Raw genomic sequence first — 13,432 nt, forward strand, 5'->3', positions numbered from 1 at the left:
GCAATCCTAATACAAATACCAATTCCATTCTTCAACAAGATGGAAAAAGCAACTTCCAATTTCATCTGGAATGGAAAGAGACTCTGAAGAAACAAAACATTCCTTAAATAGATAAACAAGGTAGGAGACACTCCTCAAATGATCCCAAATCCTATTACACAGCTGTGGTGGTCAAGACAATGTCGTACTGGTACAGTCAAAGAAACAGATTTATGAAATAGAATTGAGAACTCAGAAATCAGCTCTTTTACCTATGGTCAACTGATTTTTTACAAGAAGTTGAAATCAGTTAAGTGGGGAAAACATGGGCTTGGTAAGAAAAATGAGGCTGGAGATAAAATAGTGGAATTTTGTACAATCAATGATTTATTCATTGTTGATAACTTTTATATGAACACAAGTGACAATTATTCACATGAACCTCACCTGATGGTCGGCACAGGGATCAGATTGATTAGATTTGTGGAAAGAATTGTTGGAGAGACTCAATATCAGCTGTGAAAACTAGGTAAAGTGCTGATGTGGAACAGACCATCAGTTACTCAACTCATGTCCAAGTTACCTCCAGAAGAGCGCCCCCAGGAGAAATAAGCTTGACCACTATGCCATCATCAAATTTCCACTGACCACTGAGTCAGCTATGAAAAAGATAGAAGATAACAACACACTTGCGTTCATTGTGGATGTCAAGGGCAACAAGCACCAAATTAAACAAGCTGTAAAGAAGCTCTATGACATTGATGTGACCAAGGTCAACACTTTGATTAAGCCTGATGGAGAGAAGAAGGCCTATGTTCGACTTGCTCCTGATTATGATGCTTTGGATGTTGCCAACAAAATTGGGATCATCTAAACTGAGTCCAGCTGGATAATTCCAAATATAAATTTTTCTCACCATTAAAAAAAAAAAAGAAAAGAAAAGACACTGTTAGGTCTGCCTTGGCCTCTGATTCCTGTGATCTGTCTCAGGAAGAATTCCAACTTGAATTTGCCCCTTCCTTAATTCCTGGTTAAGTAATTGGTTTAATTATTAGTTTAATATTTGGCTTCCCATGTCTCAGTATGTATCTTTTTAGGAGACATGCTTTTATTTTTGTTGTGTGTTTCTTGTATCTCTAACAAGTGTAAGAATGTACCCATGCCTCCTCCCTAACAACAATGAATGAATTAAAATGGAAAAAAAAGAAAAAGAAAAGACTGGTGTATATTGGAAATGAAAAATAGGATGGAGTAAGAAGGAAAGCAGTATCTAAACTAACCAGCTCAACTGAAATCTGGATGTATGTCTTAACCAGCACCATCTTAAAAAGCGCCTGTTGTAATTCCCTGCCTGTGTCATGACTTTCCAGGTCTTCAAAACAGAATAAAGTGAAACCACTTTGACAGGTGAATGCCGAAGGGCTGGGCTACGAGGGAAAAATGCCACAGGAGTGCTCACTGGTAGTGTCCTTGATCCCAGTAGCACACATTTTGGAGAGGAAATCAAGAAGCCTTTCGAAGAGGCAGTAAAAAGGTATCCAAGTGGTGAAATGGCAGGGGAGTTTCTGTTTAGGATATTTCCCAGGCTGATTTATTATTATTATTATTATTATTAGACAAACTGGAAGATAACATTTCTTTTGTTTGCAACAACCTTCCTAGAGTAACAGAATGTTGCTTAAACTTAGGAGAGGGGGATTTGTGAATGAGGTCTGACACTGTGCTTTCACTGAAGCCCTATGACCTTATCAATTAAGTCCACAAGTTGTGCATACTAGAGTAGAAGGGATTACAGTGTTGTTCTGCTGTTTAACTTTTTATTATGATTGGGATGAAAGTTTACAAAGCAAATTGGTTTTCCATTCAACACTTCACACACACTTTCTGTCTTGTGACATGGAGACATACAATTCCTATAGTGTAACAGCATTCCTCTCATTCTGTGTTTATCATTTCCATTTATCCTTTGTTCTTGTTTTTGTTTTTATTGGATTTCCTACAAAGTTCATATACATTGTGTTTCACACTATTCTTCATCCATATTGTGTTTCATACAATCATTGTTATGCGTTCTGTTTTATAAAATCAATCACCATTGTACCTTTCCCATCATTTCCCTACCTTTTCACCTGGATCCTTCCCATATCCTTCCCCCTCTCCTCCACCCACCAAACTCTGCAACCCTGAGGTTTCACCTTACTCATCTTCACCTCTCCAATTATTGTAAAAATGGAAGGATAACTAGTAAAACATGTATAGGAATCCAAGGGGGGAAAGAGTTAGGCTGTATTTCTATGGATATTTCTGATTAAATGGTTCACATGGTTTGGTTATGGCCTCAGCATATACAGAGGATGAAGAGAACCCAATCTTCTCTTGCGTTTGGGTATTTTGTACCCAAGGAAAAATTCCACAAGGATGGAGACCTCTCCTGGCTATTACTCTAGATTTGAAGTCACTTCTTCCTAGCTCACTGGAGAGCTACAATACACTGATTTATTTTTTCTCCCCCCTCCTCTAGGATTATGGCTAATAAAGCCCAAGAAGTCAGTGGCATACGGTTCCCTTTTCCCTATACTCTATATTCCATCCAGAAAGACTTCATGAGAGCCATACCATGTGTTGGAGGCGGGCAAGATTGGGATATTTGAGAGTCCAACTGGCACTGTAAGTCTGAACTGCCAGGACCTGCAAGGAAGGGCTCTGGGAGGCTGTGAGCATGACAGAGCAGAGGCAGCCTTGCTTGCTTTTACTCTTTGCTTATGCAGAGGATTTTATTACTCAAACTTGGACAGACTGGTTGTCTTTCTGAGTAGTAGTCACTTCCTGTTTTAAACAGCCCCAAGGTCTGAGAAGAAGTGGACAGAAGGCACACAACAATTTAAATGGCATTGGAAACCATGACCCATCACACTGAAACGTTCCTGATTTCTCGTGCATCTGGACACACTTTGAGGTTGAGAAACATTGAAATGACTTTGGATTCATCAGAGAAGAAACCTGTTATTTTAGTGTTTAGGAATAAGATTACTGAGTGCTGGTGGAATCCGACTTTTTCCTAAGATTTTTCTTCCTTTCAGAGGAGGGAGAGATTCATCAGAGTTTGGTGGTTGAGGATGAGTAGGGCTGCAGTGAATGATTCAGAATTCTTATTCTGTACTTTGTTTTCTTTTGTAACAAATACTATGTGATAGTAACACATATTAGTGTATGTGAGAGACCCCAACCAGACTGTGATGTTAATGAAGAGGACCTTGTCTTCCTTATTTTTATGTCCTTGTCATCTAACAGAGATTGGCAAGTTTGGCCCATATGAGGCCCTTGAAGTATATATGTTGTGTGAACAAGCAGAAGAAGATTACTCATTCCTTCTCTTTTAATTGTTGATGGGAGGGTTATCATACTCTCTTACAGATGACACATGAGACTCTTGGGATGTAGTTTTTAGGAGGTCCCAGCCCTTTAATTTATCCTCTGCTTATTGTACAATTTCTATTTTATCTATTAATCTGAGCCTCTCTAGCTTGAATCCACTAACAACTCCATGTAACAAAGATGAACAGTCTCCTCCAGTGCTATTAAATAGCAATTCCAACATTTGGAATTGGCTAGAGGGTCAGCTATGAGTTGATTCTGACTCAGTGGCAATGAGAAAGGGAGAGATTGATTGATGACCTTGATTAGGACTCCTAAATTTGCCCATTTTTTTCTTTGATGAACTTTGTACTTTTATGTTTTACACAGAGGTTCTTTTTTAAAAAAATATTATTATTATTAATTTTAATGAAAACTTACAGAGATTTTGGATTTGCATTCATTCATTGTTGCTCTTTTCTCCCTGTCCACTCCTTCCCTCCAGTTCATTCTTCTCTTTGAAAAGTAAAGGAAAAATTCTTTCATTGTTATACAACCCCTCCCTCCAAGTCCATACAAATAGATTTTTGATCCATAGTGAGTTGCTTTTTGTTTATGGCTTGAGGTATGGGTTGAATTTTTTGCAAATAAGTTTGTCAGCACTATTTATTAAAGAGGCTGTCTTTTTCCCCACTTAATGACTTTCATTTTTTTTTTTTGTCAGAGATCAGCTGTCATAGGTGGATGGATTTGTTTCTGGATTCTCAATTTTTTCCACTGGTCTCTGCATCTGTTGATATGCCAGGACCACACTGCTTTGATTATCATCAATGTACAGTCGGTTTTTTTAACTTCTCTCTCAGTGCTCTTGAGTCAGAACCAACTCATAGTTGGCCCTCCGGTGGGCTTCTAAGGTTATAAATTATGTAGAGATTGTCTATCTTTGTCCTGTGAAACCACTGGTGGATAAAAATAAACTTTACTGTGTATAATCGACATAAATTAAAAGATACCAATTTTAAGTGTATAGTTCCAATGCTTTTTGACAGATGTAAATGCCTATAGAACCACCAAGAGGCCAAGTATTTCTATCACCCAGAAAGCCCGTTGGTGCTGCTTTGTGGTTGTCCCCTGCCCTGCACTCTCCTAACCTACACCCGAGGCCATCAGTCATCTGCTCTGTCTGTGGAGTCATCATATTTTTCTAGAAATTGATGTAAACAGAATCTTACAGCCTACATTCTTTTATGTGTGACTACTCACACTCAGTGTATTTTCTGGATTAATGAATGCAGCTGTTGTGTGTACTTTTGTTTTTCCTCACTTTCTGTATTGGATTTTCCGTCTCCTAGATTACCAATCTTTGTCCCTCCTTGTGTTCCCCTTTGTTTTGGTTGAACATGCTCCTGAGAAGAGTTCTGTAGGTTATAATAGAGAGAGAGAGAGTGTGTGTGTGTGTGTGTGTGTGTGTGTGTGTGTGTGTGGCGAGCTCTCTTCATTGCTGTGGTGGCAGGTGCTCAGGGGCTCTTGGTGGGGTGAGCACGCTTCCTCCTCACCATCCAGGGCTGCTTCTGGCTGCACAGGATGGCGCTGGCCCTGCGGATGACAGCCATGCGCAGGTCAGGCCTATACTTGTTCTTGCCGATTATGTGGCGGATGCTGCTGAGTGTGGCCTGGGCATTCTTGTGAATGGTGGGCCACACGTAGGTGGTGGCTGGTTTCCTCTGGCCTGACCTCTGCTTCATCACTGCCACAACCCCTTTGTCGTCGGGCCGGCTCCAAGCCCATGGTCTTGCAGTGGATCAGCTCGTTGTAGCAGAAGGAGTTGCAGGCTTTGAGGTTATTGGGCTTGGTGCTATAGGTCTGCTTCTTCCTCCTGATCAAGAAGCTGGAGCAGTTACCCATGACCATCCATCCCATTCCTGTTGCTGCAGCAGCCAGAGGCAGAAAGACCTATAGGTTATAAATTTTGAGTTTGCTTCTACAATTTTTTTTTTATCTCTCGCTTCTTAGAAGTAGATTGTGTCAATGAATGAATGGAAATCCAAAATCTCTGTAAATGTTCATTAAAATTAATAACATAAAAAAATTGATCAAAAAAAGAAGTAGATTTGTGAATGGAGGATTTTAGCTTGAAGATAGTTTTCTCTCACAGTTGCACTATGTATCCTCTAACTTCCATTACTGTTGAAAAATCCAGAGAAATCTGCAACTCAGTCAGTCTTTTGTGAACTTCCCACCATTTTCTGGGTTCCCCCTCCTTTATATTCCGAAATTGTTTGATGATAGGCTTGGTGGGGTGTGTTAAGTTCCTTGTGGTAGGCATTTGATGAGCCCTTTCAGTTTTGAGACTTAAAACTTTCAGCTCTCAGAAGTTTTCTTATATTTGATGGTATTTTTTGGTTGTATTTTCTTCCTAGTAAACCTATTCCTAAGTATCAGTGATTATCTTTTTTTATACTTGCCTGTATGTTTAGGCTCACCTCATCTCTGGTTTGCTTTTGTTTCAAATTCTACTTTCTGAAGATTTGTCTGATTTTATTATTGTCTTTTTATTTAGTTTCTTTCTGCTGAGGTATCTTTCCTATTTAAGACTATATTTTTTTAAGACTTTATTCTTATGCTGCATTCTTTTTAATACTTTTGTGTTCTTGTTTCCTGGAAGCAATATCTTCTTCCATCTGTGGAAATCAGTGTCAGTGATGATATTTGGGAGTTTTAGATTTGGAGTATTTGGGAGTTTTGGTTTTGGATTTTCTTTCCCTACCTTGTCTTTATTTCTTCTAGTCTCTTTTTGTCTGTTTAGATTTTAATTTTTCGTTAGAAGACTTTTTTCACATGTCTGACAATGCTTGGCTGCCTATCTATTGATATTTAAGAATAAGCCACTAAAGGGCTGATTGAAAGGCCAGTGGCTGGTGGACTGGATTTTTGCTGGGGGCCTCAAGTTGTCAGTATCTATAGGAGTGTCCTTAGGGTCAGCTCCTGCATTGAAGTCACTTCTGATCTCTTCCCTGGTGGGGACATCTCAGCAGCAGGTGGTCATAAAGATGGTGGTTGAGGTATGAGCTTGTGATGAGCAGTCTTTCTCTTAATGACTTGCTCTTAGTTAATCTCAGAGCTCTCACTGACTCAACTTCCCCAGAGATTAAACTTCCTCCCATTTCCAAAGAGTGTTGACTGTAACTTCTCTCCTCATTGCCATTGAGCTGGTTCTAACTCATAGCTGACCCTCCTTTGGGTTTCCCAGGCTGTACATTGCACAGGAGCCGAGTGCCCATCTTTCTCCCATGGAGCAACTGTAGATTCAAACCACCAAACAAGCTTTGAGCTGGCAGCACCATTATCTACAGAGATGCCACCAGAACTCCCTAACCTAGGGGAATGAAATTATTCTTTAAGAGAATTTCAGTATATCTCTGAAAGAAAAAAAAAAATTGTTTCTGTCATCATGCTATGTTCCTTCTGTATTCTCATGCTATATTCCTGTACCAAAAAGACTTGGCCTACATGGAAATATTTCAGGAAGTAGCAACAATGTCACTCTGGAAACTAAGGTGCACCTGATTCAGGCCATGGTCTTTGCAATCACTTTCTATACATCAGAAAGTTCAACAATGACTAGGGATGACAAAAGGAGAATTGATGCCTTTGAGCTGTGGTGCTAAAGAAGTATATCAAATATACATGAATGGCTAGGAAAACAAACGGACAGGGTGAAACCAGGCTGTTCTTTGGAAGCAAGGATTCTGAATCTTCATCTTACATACTTTGGACATGTTGCAAGGTGGGACCAATCTTTGGAGAGGGATGTCAGGCTTGGGAGGGTAGAGGGACAGTGCAGGAGAGGAAGACCCTGGACGAGATGGATTGGCTCAGTGATTGGGGTAATGGGGTATGTGGATTGGAGACAATGTGGTTGGCACAAGATAGAGCAGGATATAGGGCTGTTGTACATGGGGTCTCTATGCAAGTAACAAGTTGCAAGCGACTTGATGGCATATAAGAACAACAACAACAACAACAACTATACAATCAAGGGCCAGAGGTAAGGAAGGAAGAAGTTTAACCTGTACTGAAAGCATTGGCTAAAAATAAGGCCCCAGGATTTGATAGGATTCCAGCAGACATGTTTCAAATGACAGACGCAGATCTGGACGTGCTCGCCAGTCAATGCCAGGATGTTTAGAGGACAGCTGCCTGGCAGACTGACTGGAAGAGATCTTGTTTTGAACAATATCACTAATATCACATACAAGAAAAATACTGCTGAAGGTAATTTAAAAATAGCTAAAACAGTACACAGAGGACTGATGGATATTCAAGCTGGACTTAAAAGAGGACGTGGCTCCATGGATGCCACCGCTGATGCCACATGGATCCTGGCTGAAAGCAAAGAATACCAGAAGAATGTCTATTTGTGATTAGTTAGCTACACTAAAGTATTTGATTCTGTGGATCACAGGAAATTATGGCTAAAATTGAAAAGAATGGAAATTTCTATTTGCTCATTCCTTTTGCTTATGCAAAACCTATACCTAGACTAAGAAGCTGTTGTGCAAACAGAGCAAGAGAACACGGCAAGGTTTTAAATTAAGAAAGGTGTGCATCAGGGTTGCATCCTTTCTCATACCTATTTAAGCTGTATGCTGAGTAAATTATTTGAGAAGCTAAACTCTAAGAAGAAGAATGTGGCATCAGGATTGGAGAAAGACTCATCAAGAACCTTCATTATGCTGATGACATAACTTTACTTACTGAAAGTGAGAAGGACTTGGAGCACTTGCTGCAGAAGTTTCAACACGGCGGCCTTAATTATGGATTGAATCGCAGCATCAAGAAAACAAAAATTTTTGCTGCTGGACTGATAGACAACATCATTATAAATGGAGAAAAGATTGAGATTGTCAACAGCTTTATCTTAATTGGATCCACAATCAGTATACTTGGTACCAACAGTCAGGAGATCAGGAGACATATTGCATTGGGATAGTGTGTAGTCAGAGACCTCTCCAAATTTATTGAAGAGCAAGGATGTCAATTTGAGGTCTTTTCAATCACTTGCCACGCACCTGATAGCTAGACAATGAATAAAGATTATGGAAGAATTGATGCCTTTGTACTGTGGTGTTGGGGAAAGTGCCGAATATCCCATGGACTGCAAAAAGAACAAACAGATTTGTCTTGGAGAAGGTGCAACTCCTTAGAGTAAAAGATGATGAAGCTTAATCTCACATACTTTGGGCATGTTAGTAGGAGAGGTTATTCTTTGGAGAAGGACATCATGCTTAGAAAGGTGGAGGTATAGGGAAGGAGAGGAAGAGTCTCAACCAGTAGGATTGACACAGTGACTATGGTAATAGCTTATTTTTTTTATCTTATATTTTCACAAACATGGAAACACATTTCTGCCACAGAGCTAGTAAATGAGCAGTTGACCCAGGTACTCAGGCTCATTAGCCTTAACTATGGTGTTCTGCTGTATCCCTCTCCATAAACATACACATATATTCTGCCTACAATGTGCTTGATTCTCGGGGAGGTTCAGAAGTCCTCTTGATAGACTGGAATCAAGCCCCAGGTTAAGTAGTTTCAGCGATCTGACTGGCTAGAGGGTGTTGACCCTATAGGGACACACCTGCATGAAACTCCTCTGGGTAAAGAAGAAGCAGCCTTGTGAGACTCACTGTTGGATCATCTCTGTAAGGTCACTAAGGGAACATTCTTCCAGTTCTGTAAGTCCAGAATTGTGTTCTCCAGAGTAGTTCATTTGTGTAAAAGAATTTCTGTTTCACAGGTAATTGAGTGATTTACTCCGTCTCCTGCCAGCTCCTGTGAAGGGGAAGAGCCCTGCAGAGAGACTAGCACACCTCCCTTGGACAGAGGAACACCCACTGCCTTCCCTCCCATTTCCCTTCACAGGAAAGCAAGTGAGTTACACCCCGTCCGCACAAGCTCCTGTGGCCCTTGGGCCAAAAAAGGAGATCACCTATATGCAAAATCCTGTCAAGACATCACCTGTGACTAGTACAAGAATGAAGTCAAAGATCTGCTGCTGAATTGTCTCACAGAGTAGAGAAAAGAGGTACTTAGGCCTTGAACACTGCTGACTAGCTAAATCATGAGGGATTTTTTTTTTTAAATTTTTTTTTTTAATTTCTTAAAGTCAACTGGAAGAGGTTAGTTAGGTGGAGCCACTGTTTCTGGAGGGCAACAGTCATCTCACTTTGGAAAGGCATGAGGGGAGCACCAATATAAAGGTCCTTTATAAAACATTACCATCCCCTATGAATTATCTACTTACAACAACTTAACATCTACTAAGAAAAGACTCACATGATGTCAAGAAAACAGCAGTCTGCCTCAGTCATCATGAAAAAACAAAATAACCCTTCTCCTAAAAAAGCAGATCCAGTGAATGCCCCAGATAGAGAAAACCAGAAGAAATACGTTGATATGGAGTCATTTGAGCTACAGAAGAAGATGCAAATGATGGAAGAAACAATGGAAACCATTAAGAGAGGAAAATACCCCAGGGACAGTGATCCAGAAGAAATATATTGATAAGGAGCAACTTGAACAGCTATGGAAGAAAACGCAAAAAATTGAAGAAAGCATTCATAGTATAGATAAAAAGATACAAGAACTTAAAAAATCAACACAAGACAGAGAAGGTACAGCCAACATGGCACTGGAAATAACAGAAAAGCATGAAAATGCAATCCAGAATATTAAGACCGAAATGGCAGAAGTGTCCAGCACGCTGGTCAGACAAAAACACAGAAGTGAAGAGATGGAACAGAGAGTCAATGAGCTGGAAGACAAGATCCTTACTGGAAACGTAATAGAAGAAAAATCAGAGATGAGATGTAAAGAATATGAAGAAGACATTAGAATCATGTGGGATGACATAAAAAAGAACAACATATGTATGACTGGAGTTCCAAGACATAGGCACGACAGAGAAGTCACTGAGGAAATTGTGAAAGAAATGCTAGAAGAAAACTTCCCAGGTATTATGAAGAATACGGAAATCCACATTCAAGAAGCACTGAGAACACCAAATAAACTAGACCCGAAAAGAAAAACATTAAGACATTATCATAGTCAAATTCTCCAAATTAAAAGATAACAATAGAATACCAAAAGCAGCGCAAGAAAAAACAAAGGGTCATCTACAGAGGGGAAACAATTAGATTAAGCTCAAATTTCTCAGCAGAAATCATGAGAGCTAGAAGACAATGGGATAATATATCCAGAAAGCGGAAAGAAAATAATTGACAGCCAAGGATCCTATACCTGGCAAAGCTTTCCATAAAATATGAAGGAGAAATTAGATTCTTTCCACAAAACAAGAAACTTTAGGAATATGTGAAAACAAGACCAAAACTACAAGAAATTTTAAATGCAGTGCTTCACAAAGAGACACCAAAGGAAAGTGGATGGACCACAGTAACCAGAAACAATACAGAAACACAGCAAAATAACAATGGTAAAACCTGGCCTAACAATAATCACACTTAATGTGAATGTACTAAACATGCCAGTTAAGAGAAAAAGAATAGCAGAATAGATAAAAAACCCCAAGCCTATCAATATGTTGCCTGTAAAAGACACATCTAAAAAAAATGAAGAAGACACACTCAAAATCAAAGGCTGGAAAAAAAAAATATCAAGCAAATGGCAACCTAAAAAAAAAGATAGTGTACATAGAAAACCCTAAGGACTCAACAAAAAAACTGTTAGAGCTAGTAGACCAATTTAGTAGAGTGGCAGGATATAAGATCAATATCCAAAAATCAGTGGGATTCCTCTACAGTAATGATGTGAACTCAGAAAACAAAACCAAGAAAGCAATACCATTTACAAATTGAGGTACTTGGGAGTATACCTAACACGAGATACAAAAGACCTGTACAAAGAAAACTACAGAACATTTTTGCAAGACATGATAAAAGGCATAAATAAATGGGAAAATGTTCCCTGTTCATAGATAGAAAGACTCAATATTGTGAAAAATTACAATCCTACCAAAAGCAATCTACATGTCCTATGCAATCCTGATACAGATACCAAATTAATTTTTCAAAAAGATCAAAAGGGAAATTGTCAAGTTTATTTGGAGAGGAAAGAGACCCCAAATTAGCAAAGTACTTCTGAAAAACGAAATGGGAAGCATAGCACTCCCTGACCTCAAAACCTACTACACAGTTGTTGTGTTATCTGTCATTGAGTTGCCTGTGACTCATAGCAACCCTATGTACAACAGCCCTAAACCCTGCTCTGTCCTGGGCCAATCTCACTGTCTCTGACACCCCCCCCCCAGATTACCCCAGTCACTGAATCAATCCACCTCATAGAGGGTCTTCCTCGTCTTCCTCTCCTGCGCTGTCTGTCCCTCCACCCTTCCAAGCATGACATCCTTCCCCAAGGACTGATCCCTCCTCAAAGCATGTCCAAAGTATGTCAGACAAAGTTTCAGAATCCTTGCCTCCAAGGAGCAGCCTGGTTTAACCCTCGCCAGGATGAATCTGTTTGTTTTCTTAGCAGTCCATGGTATATTCAATACTCTTCTCCAACACCACAGCTCAAAGGCATCAATTTTCTATCATCCCTAGTCATTGTCCAGCTCTCTGATGCATCACAAGTGATTGCAAAGACCATAGCCTGTATCAGCTGTACCTTAGTCTCCAGAGTGACACCATTGCTCTTTAGTACTTTGGAGAGGTCTCTGACAGCAGACTTTCCCATTGCAATAGGATGGCTGCTAGTGCCCAGAGTGTTGATTCTGGAGCTAAGCAAATTAAAGCTGTTAACAATCTCAACCTCTTCACCATCCATCCTGATGCTGCTAACTGGTCCAGTGGTGAGAATCTTTGTCTTCTTGATATTGAGTCTCAATCTATTTTGAAGGCTGCAGTCCTTGGCCTTCTGTAGCAAATTCTTCAGGTCCTCCTCAGTTTCAGCAAGCAGGATTGTGTCATCTGCATAAGGCAGATTATTGAAGAATCTTCCTCCAATCCTGATGTCACACTTCTCATACAGCCCAGCTTCCTGGATAATCTGTTCTGTATATAAGTTAAAACAATATGGAGATAGGACATATCCCTGGCATAGACCCTTCCCAATTTTAAACCATGCAGTGTTTCCTTGCTCTGTTGTGACGACTGCTTCCTGGTCAAGTATAGGTTTCACATCAGCACGATCAAGTTTTCTGGGATTCTCATTCTTCTAAGAGTTAGCCACAGTTTGTTGTGATCCACACAGTCAAACACCTTTGCATAATCAATGAAACATAGATAGACATTCCTCTGGTACTCCCTGCTTTCGGCCAAGATCCATCTAACATAAGCTACAATATCCCTAGTACCATGACCCCTTCTAAACCCAGCCTGCACTACACAGTATAAGTAACTAAAACAGTGTGGTAATATACAATGACAGGTGCATAGACCAATGGAACAGAATTGAGAACCCAGAAATAGACCCAGCTATCTATGGTCAACTGATAGTCGACAACTGATATTTGATAATATCAAATGGAGAAATGACTAATTTTTTCAACAAATGGTGCTGGTAAAACTAGACTGCTACCTGCAGAAAGGTGAAACAGGATCCACATCTCAAACCCTACACAAAAATGAACTCAAGGTGGATCAGGGACCTAGGACTAAAGCCCCAAACCATAAAGTTCATCAGAGGCAAACTGGGATTAAGTTCAGATGGCCTAGTCTTTGTATAAAGAGACTGCCAAATACAGCCAGAAAGGCACAGTCTGAGTGGGATAAAATTGAAGAATGGGACCTTCTAAAATTTAAAAGCCCTGTGCTCATCAAAACCTTTTTCCAGCAGAGTGAAAAGAAAATCTACTGACTGGGAAAAAAAATTTGGCAATACCATTTCAGACAAAGGTCTCATATGAAAAGTTTACAGAATCCTGCTGGGGCTCCACAAGAAAAAAGACTGATCACACAATTTCAAAATGGGCAAAAGACATGGGAAGTCTTTTCACAGAGGAAGATATTTGGATGGCCAACAGACACATGAAGAAATGTTCAAAATTACTGGCAATAAGAGAGATGCAAATCAAAATCACAAT

General features: G+C 39.8%; 2 pseudogenes; one reads left to right on the forward strand and one right to left on the reverse strand.

Annotated features, from left to right (window-relative positions):
- Window positions 1-2,504: 2,504 nt before the first annotated feature.
- The window catches only part of LOC102845183, a 40,230-nt pseudogene continuing 29,302 nt past the window's right edge, over window positions 2,505-13,432 (forward strand).
- Window positions 4,851-5,244, reverse strand: LOC102859584 (annotated as a pseudogene).

The sequence above is a fragment of the Elephantulus edwardii genome, unplaced genomic scaffold, assembly GCF_000299155.1.
Source record: "Elephantulus edwardii isolate Elephantulus edwardi_28Jun2011 unplaced genomic scaffold, EleEdw1.0 scaffold00096, whole genome shotgun sequence".
NCBI classification, from domain to species: Eukaryota; Metazoa; Chordata; class Mammalia; order Macroscelidea; family Macroscelididae; genus Elephantulus; species Elephantulus edwardii.